Source organism: Mirounga leonina, unplaced genomic scaffold (genome assembly GCF_011800145.1).
Source record: "Mirounga leonina isolate KUSES-001 unplaced genomic scaffold, KU_Mleo_1.0 Mir_173, whole genome shotgun sequence".
NCBI classification, from domain to species: Eukaryota; Metazoa; Chordata; class Mammalia; order Carnivora; family Phocidae; genus Mirounga; species Mirounga leonina.
In genome coordinates, this window is record NW_023270447.1 from 46,274,581 (window position 1) to 46,287,582 (window position 13,002).

A 13,002-nucleotide genomic window follows, 5' to 3' on the forward strand; every position below is an offset into this window, starting at 1 on the left:
GTCTGACCTGCTTTAGTTTTTATAATCCTTGAGTAACCCAGAAAAATGTCTCCTGAGGCGGCTGACCATCTCTCTAACATTCTGGAACCCTTAGACCTGCTAGCTGCCTTTTAGGTCAGAGAAGTAAACAAATAAACATGGATTTCTCATGCTACCAAATTTTCAGAATATTAGATCAAACAAATCAGCATACATTGGGCAACTAACGTGTGCTGGGAACTGGACATATTTTGTTTCATCCAACTCTGGCAACTCAATGTGGCAGGTTTTACCATATTAAGTAAGTGGTACTCAATACTGTTGAGGAAAGAGAGGCTCAAAGAAGCAAAGGGTAGAAAAGCTGTTGGGCTGTGCCTGTTGATAACTGGCCAGAGGGATAGAGCCTTCTGGAGAACACTGGTCACATACCTAAGAATGCCCTGACACCCTACATCTCTGTGGGGAAGTGGACTGGAAAGAGGGTTGGATGATGGGAGGCCCTAACCATGAAGCCAGGGTTATCAGACTCAATCATGAGGTTCTGGAGGGTGTAACCTTACCTTACCCAATTCTTTGTGTGCAACATCTAGATTAGCTCCTGATGGATAGCCTCAGCACCCACCAACTCACACAATTGGAGGAGACTCTGTCGACATAGAACGCAACATGAAAGGTGCCCAAGAGCAATGTGATTATGGGTCATGCACACCCTGTTCTCCTGCAAAGCTGGCTGACTGAATGCTTCTGGAAGTGGGGTATCAATGGCCATATCCAGATCCACAGTCACCCCACCACTCCTACCCACCCTTCGACAGAGTGCAGAAAAAGGCTTTAAAACCAGCCCAAATCCAGCTCCGGCACTTAGTAGGTGATAGCCTTGGCAAGTGTTTAATCTCTCTGAGCTTCAGTTCCTTCCTGTAAAACAGGAATAATATAAACACTGAGTGTTTCACAGAAGTGTTATAAACACTGAGAGTCATGCCATTTGGACAGTTCTTGCACATGGTAGAGATGGACCTTTCTTGTTCCCCTTCCCTTAGCTGCTGAGCATCAGGATGTTTGAACAACAGTCTCTGTGAAATGACATAGGGACATAAGGATACCCCTAGAGCAAAAACAGATTTTGAGATATATCTGCCTTCTAGAACCAAGGGACAATTGTTCTTGGATCATCTCTTGTCTGGAATTGTCCACTACTTCACCCAAAGGTGTGTGTGTGTGTGTGTATGTGTGTGTGTGTAGTGTGTGCGTGCACATGTACATGTGCATATTTGCAAGACTTCCACTTTGCAAAAGTAAATACTCATTAGATTTTCTCTGCGTAAACATTAAAAGAAGCAAAATTCAACTTAAGTCATCGGTAAAGCTAAGATATATCAAGGTGACAGCAGATGTTAAAAGAGGCCTTGCCATGAGGCAAACCACTGGACACAGACAGGAAAATGCTATGAGGTCATTATGCTTTAGAATCTGGTTTGATCTCTATCCTAGGACTTCTCCATGATTTGTTTATGGAAAATCTCTTACCTTTCTCTCTCTTTCTCTCTCTCTCTTTTCCCCTCAGGTCAGCGTTGTTTTGTACACTCTCTGTGACTGCGTCACTGTGAACTTCTAACACTAGGGAGAGAAAGTCTGGTCTGTGATCTTGACCAGGTTTCTTTAGCAGACCCTTTCTACATAGGTATCTGTGTGCAGTGGACTGTTCAAACTCCAGCATTCCCTGCAGAGACTCAGGGTCAACTGTGTCTGCCCCAATTGTCTGAAAGCCTCAGCCTCTAAAGATGGATCACTGAAGACATGACAAAGGCTGAACCTCACCAGCTGGGCAGACTCCTTCCCAGACGTATGACCCTGAGCAATTCACTACCTATCTCACAGAGTCATTCATATTAAAGGGGATAATGGTGCAAATTGCCCAGCACTACACCTGTCACACAGACTTGCTCCATAAAGGGAACTGGCTTCCTATTTTATTCTTACACAGTATCTCAATTTACCCCATTCAATGAACCAAATCATTAAATGCCTTTTCCAAGTACAGACCCCTCCCAAGCCAACAGATGGCTCAATGATCATGTGGTCCCGGAGGGCAGAGACCATGCCCTCCACATTGCTGTTCTTCTTTCTCTCACCTGCTCTGACTCCTCCCAGTAACCCAACTAAGCTGGTGTTACTACTTTGCCCATTGTACAGATGAGAAACTGAAGCTCAGGGTCATCAAGGTAATTGCCTAAGGGCTAACAGCTATTGAGTGACTGAAGCAGGATTAGAACTCAGTGCACAACTTCAAGTCCAACAGTGGCTTGCAAGTCACAGAGCAAATAACCTGCAAAATTCTCTCTAGTAGGTGTGGTCTGTCTCCCCAGCAAGTCTGGAGGTCATTCCCAGAAAGGGCTAAGGTCTTCCCCAGCTTTGTTTCCAGCACAGAGCGCAGATTCACCCCCAAGTGGGCACCTGGAAAACACTGTAGAATGGAGCCCCCACATGAAACTTTTGAAGTCCCATGGCCTCTGCCCTCTTCTGGCTCTCCCAGCTACATCACTGCCTTATGGGGACTGAAATGAAAGGTGTTTTCAGGACTCTTGGCATTGTGTGTTCACACAAGCAGAAACACAACTGTATAGATCACACAGTCCAAAGAGTTTGCTAAGTGCTCCCTGACTCTTCAGAGGAATTTCCCAAGATCATTAAGAGAAACAATACAGGGTTTGATATTCTAATTGGGATCAGCAACTGGACAGCTTTGGAGCAGGCCAGAGAACTGTGGAGCTCTGCAAACGAATGCTGGCCTTTCTTCTCTTTCTCTCCTTGCCCTTCCTCGTTAGAGCTTTTCAGCTACAGTTCCAACGCTCCTTAGCAACAAAGGCGGGGGTCCCAGAGCTGGGGTGCCTCAGGAATGCCAGCCATTCCTCTCATTAGCATTCAGGGCCCTTCATCTGCCTGCACAGTTAGCTGCAGGACCACGCAAAAGGCAGTGGCTTGGGGGAGGCCCAGCATTTAGCATGCCTTGTTGGGAAATGGGAAGCCTCCCAAAAAAGTTTCCAAACAAAAGGCATCAATATTATTTGTGAAGCCATCAGACTGCCTGGGGCACAATATGGCTCTGGCTCATCCCCATGCTCTCTCCCCAGGTTCTGTGTGAAGGCCTGGTGGGGACTTCCCAGACACGTCATGGCCCTGAATGCCAAGACATTGGAAGGTCTCCCCTCCTCCTCCCCTCTCTGCTGTCCAGTCTCTCCTCAGACTCAGTTTATCCAGATTGGACAATGGGTAGACTCAGTTGACCTGCATGCAGTCCAGAAGCCTGGTCTAATCAGATCCCTGCTATTTCTCAGGCAGACCCAAAACAAAGACCTATGCACAATGGGAGATTCCAGAGCCTGAGATCCAATCTATACCCTGGCTTTGGAAGACACATTTGGGGCTCATTATCCCCCCACCTCCTGAAGGAACTGATTTCTGACCAGGTCAGCTGTGATGCCCTGTGCAGTATCTAGGGCATGTTTCCAGGTAAACTTTCTATCCTGAGGGAGGGAAAAATACAAGAATGTGCCAGGAGTGGAGTGAAATGCAAGAAGAATGGTGAGCATTTTGCAGATGAGCATGTCAAGCCTCTGAGAAATTCTGTGGCTTTGCTAAAGGTGAGGGAGGAGCTGGAGACAGAACTGAGAATTCTCCTTCCCTCACACGGTTCATAGGGGCTATTCCTTGCCAGTCCTGCCAGTCCCATTCCATCCTGGCTTATTTCCCAGCTGCCAGCTGTAGGTCTGCCCCATTCCAAGAGCCAGATTGGCAGGGTGCAAGAAACTGTGTTCCCACACAATATAAGCCTTGGGATTTGTGTCCTGCCTCATGGCCAAGGTTCCCTGAAACCAAGGGAAGGGGAAGGGAGCTCTCAGTATTGAACACATGCTGTGGGCCAGGTACTATCGATTTCACCTAATACTAATGACAGCCTTTAGAGATGGGAATTATTCACACTTCACGAACAAAGAGTTGAGGCTCAGACGCTCAACAAAAGAGCGGTAGAGACATGATTTAACACAGACTTTCCCAGCTCCAAATCCTGTGATGACCCCCACCCTGGGTTGCCTATGGGGGGCAGAAATGGCCTGGGTGCTGCTTCCTTCTGGGGCTTCTAATAACCCAGGGTCATTTGTGTCTAGGCAGGGAAAAGAGGAACTCAGACCTGTACAGTTCTCTCTTTTTTATTTAACAAGTATTTACTGAGCACCTACTATGGTCAGGCCTCCGTAAACAGTTTGAATGGATTTCCCAAAATATTTCTAGACTTCCCAGAAAACGCCCTGGCCCAAACACCATTAACTGACTTGGACTTCCTTCTTTCTAATACTGATCCCTGTCTGGAATTGGTCTGTTGGTAGCTTCTCTCCCTGGCTCTTAGTGGATCAGAAAAATGCATGTCTACTCCCATTTACCTCTCTCCCCACTTAATCCTTCTCACTCCGAGAACACCACTCAGCCAACACTATGGTTTCCCTCAGCCCTCTCTGGGATCTTGATGACGCATTAGTGATTTATTCCTATATGGATAACTTAGTTATTTGTTGGTCTGAGGCCATTATGAAAACCACAGATATACCACATAGATGTTTTAGCAGGAAGCATTTGTCATTCTTATCCATCCACCCATTCATTTACTCATTCATTGGTTCAACAAAAACAAACACCCCTGTGCTTAGAGCTGTGCTGGGTACAGGCATACAGAGGTGAATGAGGCAGGACTCATAGTCTGTAAGCAAAGGCAGACACTGAAGATGTTGGGTAAAACAGAGTATAAGTGCCGTGCGAGAGAAAAGCCAGGAGTACTCAGCCACAGTGGAGAGGCACACAGCTCAGCCCAGTGATAGCAGCATGGTTGTTGTCAGGGAAGGGTTCCTAGAGTATTTGTGACTGAGCCAAGTCCTGGCAAAGGAGAAGCAACTGGTCAAAATGGGGATGGGGGTGGCATGCTTGGGTGGCAGGGCTGAGTTCTCCTGGAGGGCCAAAGAAGATTAACAAAACCCCTGAGACATGAATCTACCCTCTGTTCTGGGAACTGTGAACTATGGTTACATACACTTCAAGCATGATGCTCCAGGTGAAAGTGGAGGAGACAAAGCTGGAGAAGGTAGAATCAGGTCTTGAAGGCCCTTGACACCCAGCCAAGACTCCATACGAAGCATAAAGGGCTGTGGTATGATCAGATGAATGCTTCGATTGCTCAGGGGCCATTTGGGGGAAAGCTCTGAGATGCAAGAATAGAGGCAGGAAAACCTCTTACATAGGATTGTGTGACTTAAGTCACTTAATATCACTGAATTTAAGGTTCTTCATCTGCAAAACAGAAGGCTTTAAAGCACCTATTTTGCAAGATCATTATAAAGGCTGGATATAAGGTGTGGAAAGCACACACAGTGTCTAACACTAAACAGGTCTCATAAAGTGATAGCTATGTATTTTATAATATTCATGTTCTATAATAACCTGATCACAAAGACAAAGGACCTTGCAATAAGAACAGCCTTTCTTAGGAAGGGCATGAAGGATAATGCCATCAGCAGAACAGCTTCAAGGGAGTCATTGACACTGACGCACACACAAGTAAATAATTTATGTGTTTGAACCATTTTTTGAAGGCCCCATTATTATTCCTACTCCCTGCCTCACAGTGACGCTGGTAGTCACAGTGCATTAGTTAATTTCATGGCCCTGTTGTGAATCTTACAATATTTCATCCTCCTAATTCAAAATATTCATTCCAAGTGGTTCCAACTTCACAAATAAATAATTCCTGTTGGAAAATGGAGTTTTTCCATCTGCCCAGCCCATTTTCCATCTGTTCCTACGAGCTCAGGGTAGGATGGCGCTGGGTCTTGAGGCCCCGTTGATTAGTCCTGATTTAAGAAGGAATGGTTTTCTCCCAGGTGGATTGTGCATTAGTGATAAAGATTAGTTTCCACCGTTATTAGTTACTTTGTTAGGAGACAGTTTTAGAGATCTGGAAGTGGACCAAAAAACATGCTAGATAAAAGGAAGGAGAGAAAAGTCACACTGACCTCACTCCCACCACGAACTTGACCTTATAGGCACCGTAGGCACTACACACATGTAATTTGACCACTACAACAATTCAACAGGTAAATGTGATTATGTCCATCTGACACATGAGGGAACTGAGGGTCTGAGGGGCTTTAAAAAGTGCCTAAAATTACATAATTTGTAAATAAGGGAGTTAGGACTGAGTCCAAAACTCAGACTCTTTCCATAATGCCAGCGATTCAGGGGAGCACTGTGCTTTTTGAATGGAAAGTACATTGACCAAAGAATTATGATGCTGTTTCTTTGGATAACCATGTCATATTATAATAGAAGAGTATCCAATGAAGGAAAGATAATCCGTTTTTAGGTCCTTACAATGACATGGAGCTGGAGAGAGGAAGAGAGTCATTACTGATATGGTCAGAATACAGTCCTATCTTAGAACAGTGAACTATGAGTTAGAAAACCTGGACTCATATTTTGGACCCCAAACTTATCTTAATAGCAAAAACAAATCACTTAATTTCCTAAGCCTTAGTCTCCTCAACTGGAAAGTGAATCTACCCTATGTTGCCTCTTCAGTGAACCTCAAAGGGTGTGGAAAGGCACATCTATAAGGAGCATGTAAGATTATAGAAGGGAGTACAATTTGTCAATGGTAAAATTCTATGCAAGTATTAGATGACATTTTCATTTCTGTGCCTGCTTGCAACAAAATGTTTGCCTGCAATAAGATAAGGATCTTGCGTCAGTGTATAAATCTATGCAATCCTTCCTTCATTGAGAAAGTCTGGCTACAAAAAAACATTAGTTGAACTAAACGGTGTGCTTAGTGATGCAGATGATTTACTCCAACAGAGACTTAAGCAAACAGTCTATTGGCCAGCACCAGTCTGTGGCCCACACATTGAGTCTTGCCATCTAGACTACCTCAAGGAAAGCAGATGGTGTAAACACTGGAGTATACAGTCTCAGCTGACTACTTATGAGCTTTATGTGACCTTGATCAAGTTATATAAGCTCTCTGTACCTCAGTTTCCTCTTCTATAGAACAATACCAACTCACAGGGAGGTCATGAAGATGAAAAGAGACCGTGACTACATGTGTGACTGTGTAAAACAGGGCATGGGACAGGGTAGCCAGTACAAAAGTGTTATTCATCATCATCATCAACCTAAAGCATCTGTCCTCCTTGTCTACCACAGTGTGGACATTCCCACTATTAGGGGTGGTATTTTGGTTGTGGTACAACCGACTCAACTCAGGGAGGTTATGGTGCCACTGGTATCCCGCGGGCAGAGGGCTACCCTCTGTTGTGGACACCCCCCACAACAAGGTATTATCCAACCCAAAATATCAATAGTGCCAAGGTGAAGAATCTTGCATTAGAATCGTTCCTTTGGGTTGAGGTCTCCTGCCATCATATGAAGATTTAATAATACACTTCAGGCTTCACATAAACTTGTGGTTTCATAGAATGTCAGCCCGAAAAGAGACTTTTGACCATAAGAGTCACCACTGTGTGGTACAAATACCTGTTTTACTGAAAGTAACCCTCAGAGGGGCAAGGACTTCCCTTCTCCTCTCTCGTGTAGTGATGGAAATGATAGTTTTGTTTCTTCTGTCTTTCAGTCTTGCCTCCTGAAAACACACTTCCCCAGATTGATTAGAGAAACCCCAGGTCAAAGTCACCAGGCTACCAACTGAGAGAGCTAAAATTCCACCCCATGTTTCCAGATCCAGTGGCTGAGAAACTCAAGTAGGGGAGAGGTCAACATAGTCCAGGGCAGGTGCCAGCTCAGAGCCTAGACTTCTGCACCTCTTGACCCATCACACCCACAGAGCCCAGCACAGGGGAGGGAGGTGTGTGGGAAACAGGGTAGCAGCAAGAAGCTGTGAACTTACAATTAGGCTTGGAACAGAGTCCGGCTCTCCGACTCTTTTTCTGTGTTATTGGCCAATTATAGGGAGCCTAGAATATTAGCACTGAAAGTATCTGTTGAATTCTCCAAGCCCAAAGTCTACAAAGTTCATTCTCCCTTATCCTCTCAGTCTGTCTCTGTCTGTCTCTCTCTTGGCCTCAGATTCTCCACTAATAAAGTAATGGTAATAAAATGTACTTATCTTATAGAGCTGTCTGTAAGATCAAATAAAATCAAAAGTGCAAATGCAACTTGTTATTAATGGCTAAGATTATAGACAATTATTAGCTGTGTAACCTTGGAGAAGTCATTTACCCTCCCTCTGCCTCAGTTTCCTCATCCCCAAATGGGCTTAGTAATATTATTACTTACCTCATACTGCTGTTGTGAGAATTTAATGGGTTAATGTACATGAAGTACTTAGAACAGGGCCAGACTCAGCAAATTTTACGCAGAGTGTTAGCTAATATTGTAACTAACCATCCTTTGCCCTCTGGTTCTTCCTAGTGAAGTCTAAGAGCCATCCAAATGCAATTTTCCTAAGTAAATCGTGGAACTCTACGACAGCCAACAAGGAGAGGTCAGGATTCTCCCCACTCCAAGATGGTCACCTTCCTGCCAAGTATGTATTTCAGGATTGGGGAACAACAGCTCCCTCTGCTGCCCAGAACCCAAACAGCACTATCGTCCCCTCTGACAGCTTCATTAATATTCTGTCCTTTCTACCCTGCCAATCTTGCCTCTTGAAAATGCACTTCCCAGACTGATGAAATTGCTTCTATGTACTAATATCATCAGTGAGGCATTTTCCTAAGCAGCTGACTCATGACTTTTTTTTTTTTTTTTTTATCAAAAGGAACCATCCTTCTAGGCTCTAGTTAGAATTTGAATAGCTGCCTGCTCTCCAGTTCCCATTAGGAAGCAATGCTCTGGAGCCTCAGTAACTGAAGAGGGCATTCTCCCCACTGGGAAAGAAGCAGTTGGAATTGGAGCATTATAACAAATTGATCCCATCCAGCAATCATTTTGTAATGTGACTATTTTCAAGGTAAACTCATTCATCTTGTTGAACAGATGGCAATAAATAAATAAATAAATAAATAAATAAATAAATAAAAATAAGGTCTGTCTTTGCATTTCTGACTCCCTTAAAAAAGAAAATCTCTCTCCCAGATTCAGAGGTGAGTAACCAGGCTTTTTATCCAGATGGGTCCCACGGCCTGAGTAAAATGGGACAGGGTGTTCCTATTTCCTCAGGAAGGAGGCTAGCACTCACTGGAAATCTACTCTGCCAGACATTTTTAAGTATCACCTCCTTCAATCTTCACAATAGCCTGGTCAGCTAAAATTTGCCGTGCCCAGTTATAGGCTACAGGAACCGAGGCTCTGAGAGGTTCAGGAGTGTGGGCCTGCAGTCACGTGACTGGCACATGCCAGGGCCAAGGACTTGAGCTTTTTCCACCACACCATGCTGTCTCCCAAAGACTCAAAATCATTCTGGGAAGAACGTGGCCTACAAGTTGGTGAGATAGCAACAGAAGTGACTTAAGAAGAGGGGCCTTCTTGCATGGTTTAGAGGAAAGTGGTTCCCCTATTTCTCTATTCACAGGGAGTTTCTAGAGGGCCTGAGGTGGGCCACCCCTCCAAACCTACCCCAGGAAGCACCCTCACTTATCCTGTAGCTGCCTAGAACATGAAAAACCTTCAAAGTGATGGAGTCTACTGAAAAATTCTACCAAACATTTAAGGAAGAAATACTACCAGTTCTATACAAACTCTTCCAGAATATAGAATAGGAGGCAACACTGTCCAATTCATTTTTTAAATTAGCCAGATACCAAACCAAAGACATAACAAGCAAAGAAATCTACAGACCAATATCCTCCACGAACATAGACTCAAAAATTCCGAACAAAATATTAGCAAATGAAGCAACAATACATGAAAACTATAATACCAAATGAGGTTTACCCTGGGAATTCAAGGCTGGTCCAACAATCAAAAACCAATCAATGCAATTCACTGTATCAACAGACTAATGAAGAAAAACTGTATGATCACCTGATGTTCTCCAGATGAGAAGCTGAGGCCCAGGGTGGAGAAAATACATTCTTGGTGTAACAAAGGTGTAACAAATCTGGTGTGACAGATCTGACAAATCCAGATTTAGAATCCAGCTCTCTGGACCTCAGAGTTGTGTGGGCCTATCATGCCATGGTGGGAGCCAGAGAAGTCTTTAAAGTAGAGAGAGGCAATAATCCAGAGACATCGTTCGTAGCTCTCACATGACGCAGTGAAGTAATGTTGTCAGAAGAAGCTAACTCTAGCCCACATTGTGCTCAGAAGCACCTGAGGTCCATGCACATAAGCACAGAACTGAGAGAGCACTGCATTAGTGGGGAAGGACTATGTATCCCCTGTAACTTTCCAAAACAGGTGGAAATGCCAAATGTTGAAAACTTGACATAAAAAATCCACTTCATAATTTGAGACCATGGCCAGGCTATATTCTTTTGAAGCAGTTTTTAAAATCAAAGAATTTTTATTCAAGTAGGGGTGGGGGAAGGCTGTGAACACTTTGGTATAGCAGAAATGACACAATCTTCCCCATCCTACCACCGAGCTGGGGGCCAGCTCAGTGACCTTCACAAATGTTCACTTTTGTCAATACCCTACATTAAACCATTTGGAAAAGCTTTCTGACTCTTCTTCAGTAATTTGATATTTGAGTCACTATCATAAAGCCGGTAGTTTCTTTACTCTTAGTTGTGGTTATTGGAAAATAATGTCAAAACCAAAGTGTCTTTTTTTCCTCCAGGCAAATTCTCAGTGGTTCTGTCCCCAGAAAACCTTCTCTCTCTCTCTCTGCCATTTCCCTCCAGAAAACACATAAACACACACACACACATGAATGCACACATACACTTACAAACACATACACAAATACAAACACACACACTCCTCTCCTTTCTCTGCCTCTTCCTTACCTGATTCAGAACTGGCTGGGCGAGATGAACGCAAACCACCTGTGTTACCAGGGCAACAATCAGCTACCAACTAGCCTCAGCCCCAACGTCTTCAAAGTGAAGCAGAAATCAATATGCCTTTGCTCCATGCATTTCCTCTCAGACTACTCTTTTAAGTTGACTCAAATTGCTTTTGAGCTTTACAGTTTAAAAAGGACTCAGATATTTAGTGCTCTTGATGATCTCATAACCCCAATTTACAGACAAGGAAAGTAGAGGTCTGCAGGGTGGGTAAGTTTGCTCCACTCACCCAGCCATGAGCTTGGATCAGGCTGCAGGGTGTACAGAGGTATTATAGCACCTGACCTCAAGGAGGGCACGCCCCTTGGTGGCTTTAAGCAAATACGTAAATAGTGAGTTAACAATAGCAACTATTTAAGGGGTTTTTCTTTTTTTGAGAGAGAGAGAGAGAGAGAGAGAGAGAATGCGCAGGAGCAGCATGGGGGAAGGGGCAGAGGGAGAGAGAGAGAGAATCTTAAGCAGGCTCCAGGCTCAGCACAGAGCCCAATACAGGGCTCAATCTTACGACCCTGAGATCATGACCTGAACCAAAATCAAGAGTTGGATGCTTAACCGACTGAGCCACCCAGGCGCCCTCCCCCATTTAATGAGTTCTTATTGTGTTCCACACACTGAGCTACATATTTTCTCTTCAGTATCTCATTTAATCCACACGACTACCCAGTGAAATAGGTGTGATTATATTCATCTTAACAAAGGGGGACATGAAGCTGGGAGGTCATTTCAACCTGTCCAAAGTTAGACATAACAAGTAACTCGAGGGGCGCCTGGGTGGCTCAGTTGGTTGAGCGGCTGCCTTCGGCTCAGGCCATGATCCTGGAGTCCCGAGATCGAGTCCCGCATCGGGCTCCCTGCTCGGCAGGGAGTCTGCTTCTCCCTCTCCTGCTCCCCCCTCTTGTGCTCTCTGTCTCTCATTCTCTCTCTCTCAAATAAATAAATAAAATCTTTAAAAAAGAAAAAAAAAAAAACAAGTAACTCGAGCCTGAGGCCAGAGCCTGGGCTCTCCACTGCCCTTGACTGAATCCTTTAAAGTCACAGATACTGAAAGAGATGCACACAGTATGTTGTGGGCTTAGTGTGTGGTGGAAGCGGGGGTGTTAGAAAGGGGTCTGTGGTTGAGAGGCGATCACATTTGCTTGGGGGAGGGTATATTGGAAAAGATGAAACAGCAGTTGAGAGCTGTCTTGATTGAGGAACAGGATTTGAAAAGGCACAGGTGAATGAGAGAAGGACACCACATTTCTGGATGGAGGCAATGCCGCCAACAGAGGCTCAGAGGTAGGAGAGTGTACTTTGTACGCAGATAACAATAACTCTGTTTGCGGGGGAAGACGGGTACCTGCTGTCACGACCAACTGTGATGTATTTTGCAAGAAATGTGATACTGAAAGATAAAGGATGGAAGTTTTTATTTCATGTAATTTTATGAATTATAGTCAAAATCATTCCTGTAAATACGGTCTCTGCACTCAAGACACCTGCCTTCTATGGGGAAGGTAAACAAATGAGCAATTATAGCACCTCAACAAGTCCTATGAGAGGGCAGGAACGGGTGATCCTGCCAAGTGGGACCTCATGAAGGCATGCCAGAGAGTGATGTCTAGGCTGACACTGAGGGGCTTGTGGGCATTGCCCACGTGATGAAGGATGGGGGCCTGGATAGAGGCAACAGTTTGTTTGAAGACCCAGGCAGGAGACAGACCCGAGCTTGTGTGGGGGGCTGCAGGTGTTGAGCAAGGCAGAAGAGGAGAGAGCAGGTGGGAATTGAGAACATGTGAGGCCAGAGGGGCCTGCAAGGGGTCAGTTCCTGATGAGACTGTGTGCGACGTTCAAGTATATGGTGCCCTGGCCCAGCACGGGCACGGGCGGGCTTCCTGCTGCAGCCAGCAAATCAATTACGCCCTCCACCGACTTTCGCCTTGTGTGTTTAGAATGCATGGAGCTAGCCTGCCAAACATCTGCTCTCACTATTAAGCATGCCATGGTAACCATTGCACTCCCAGGCGTCAGC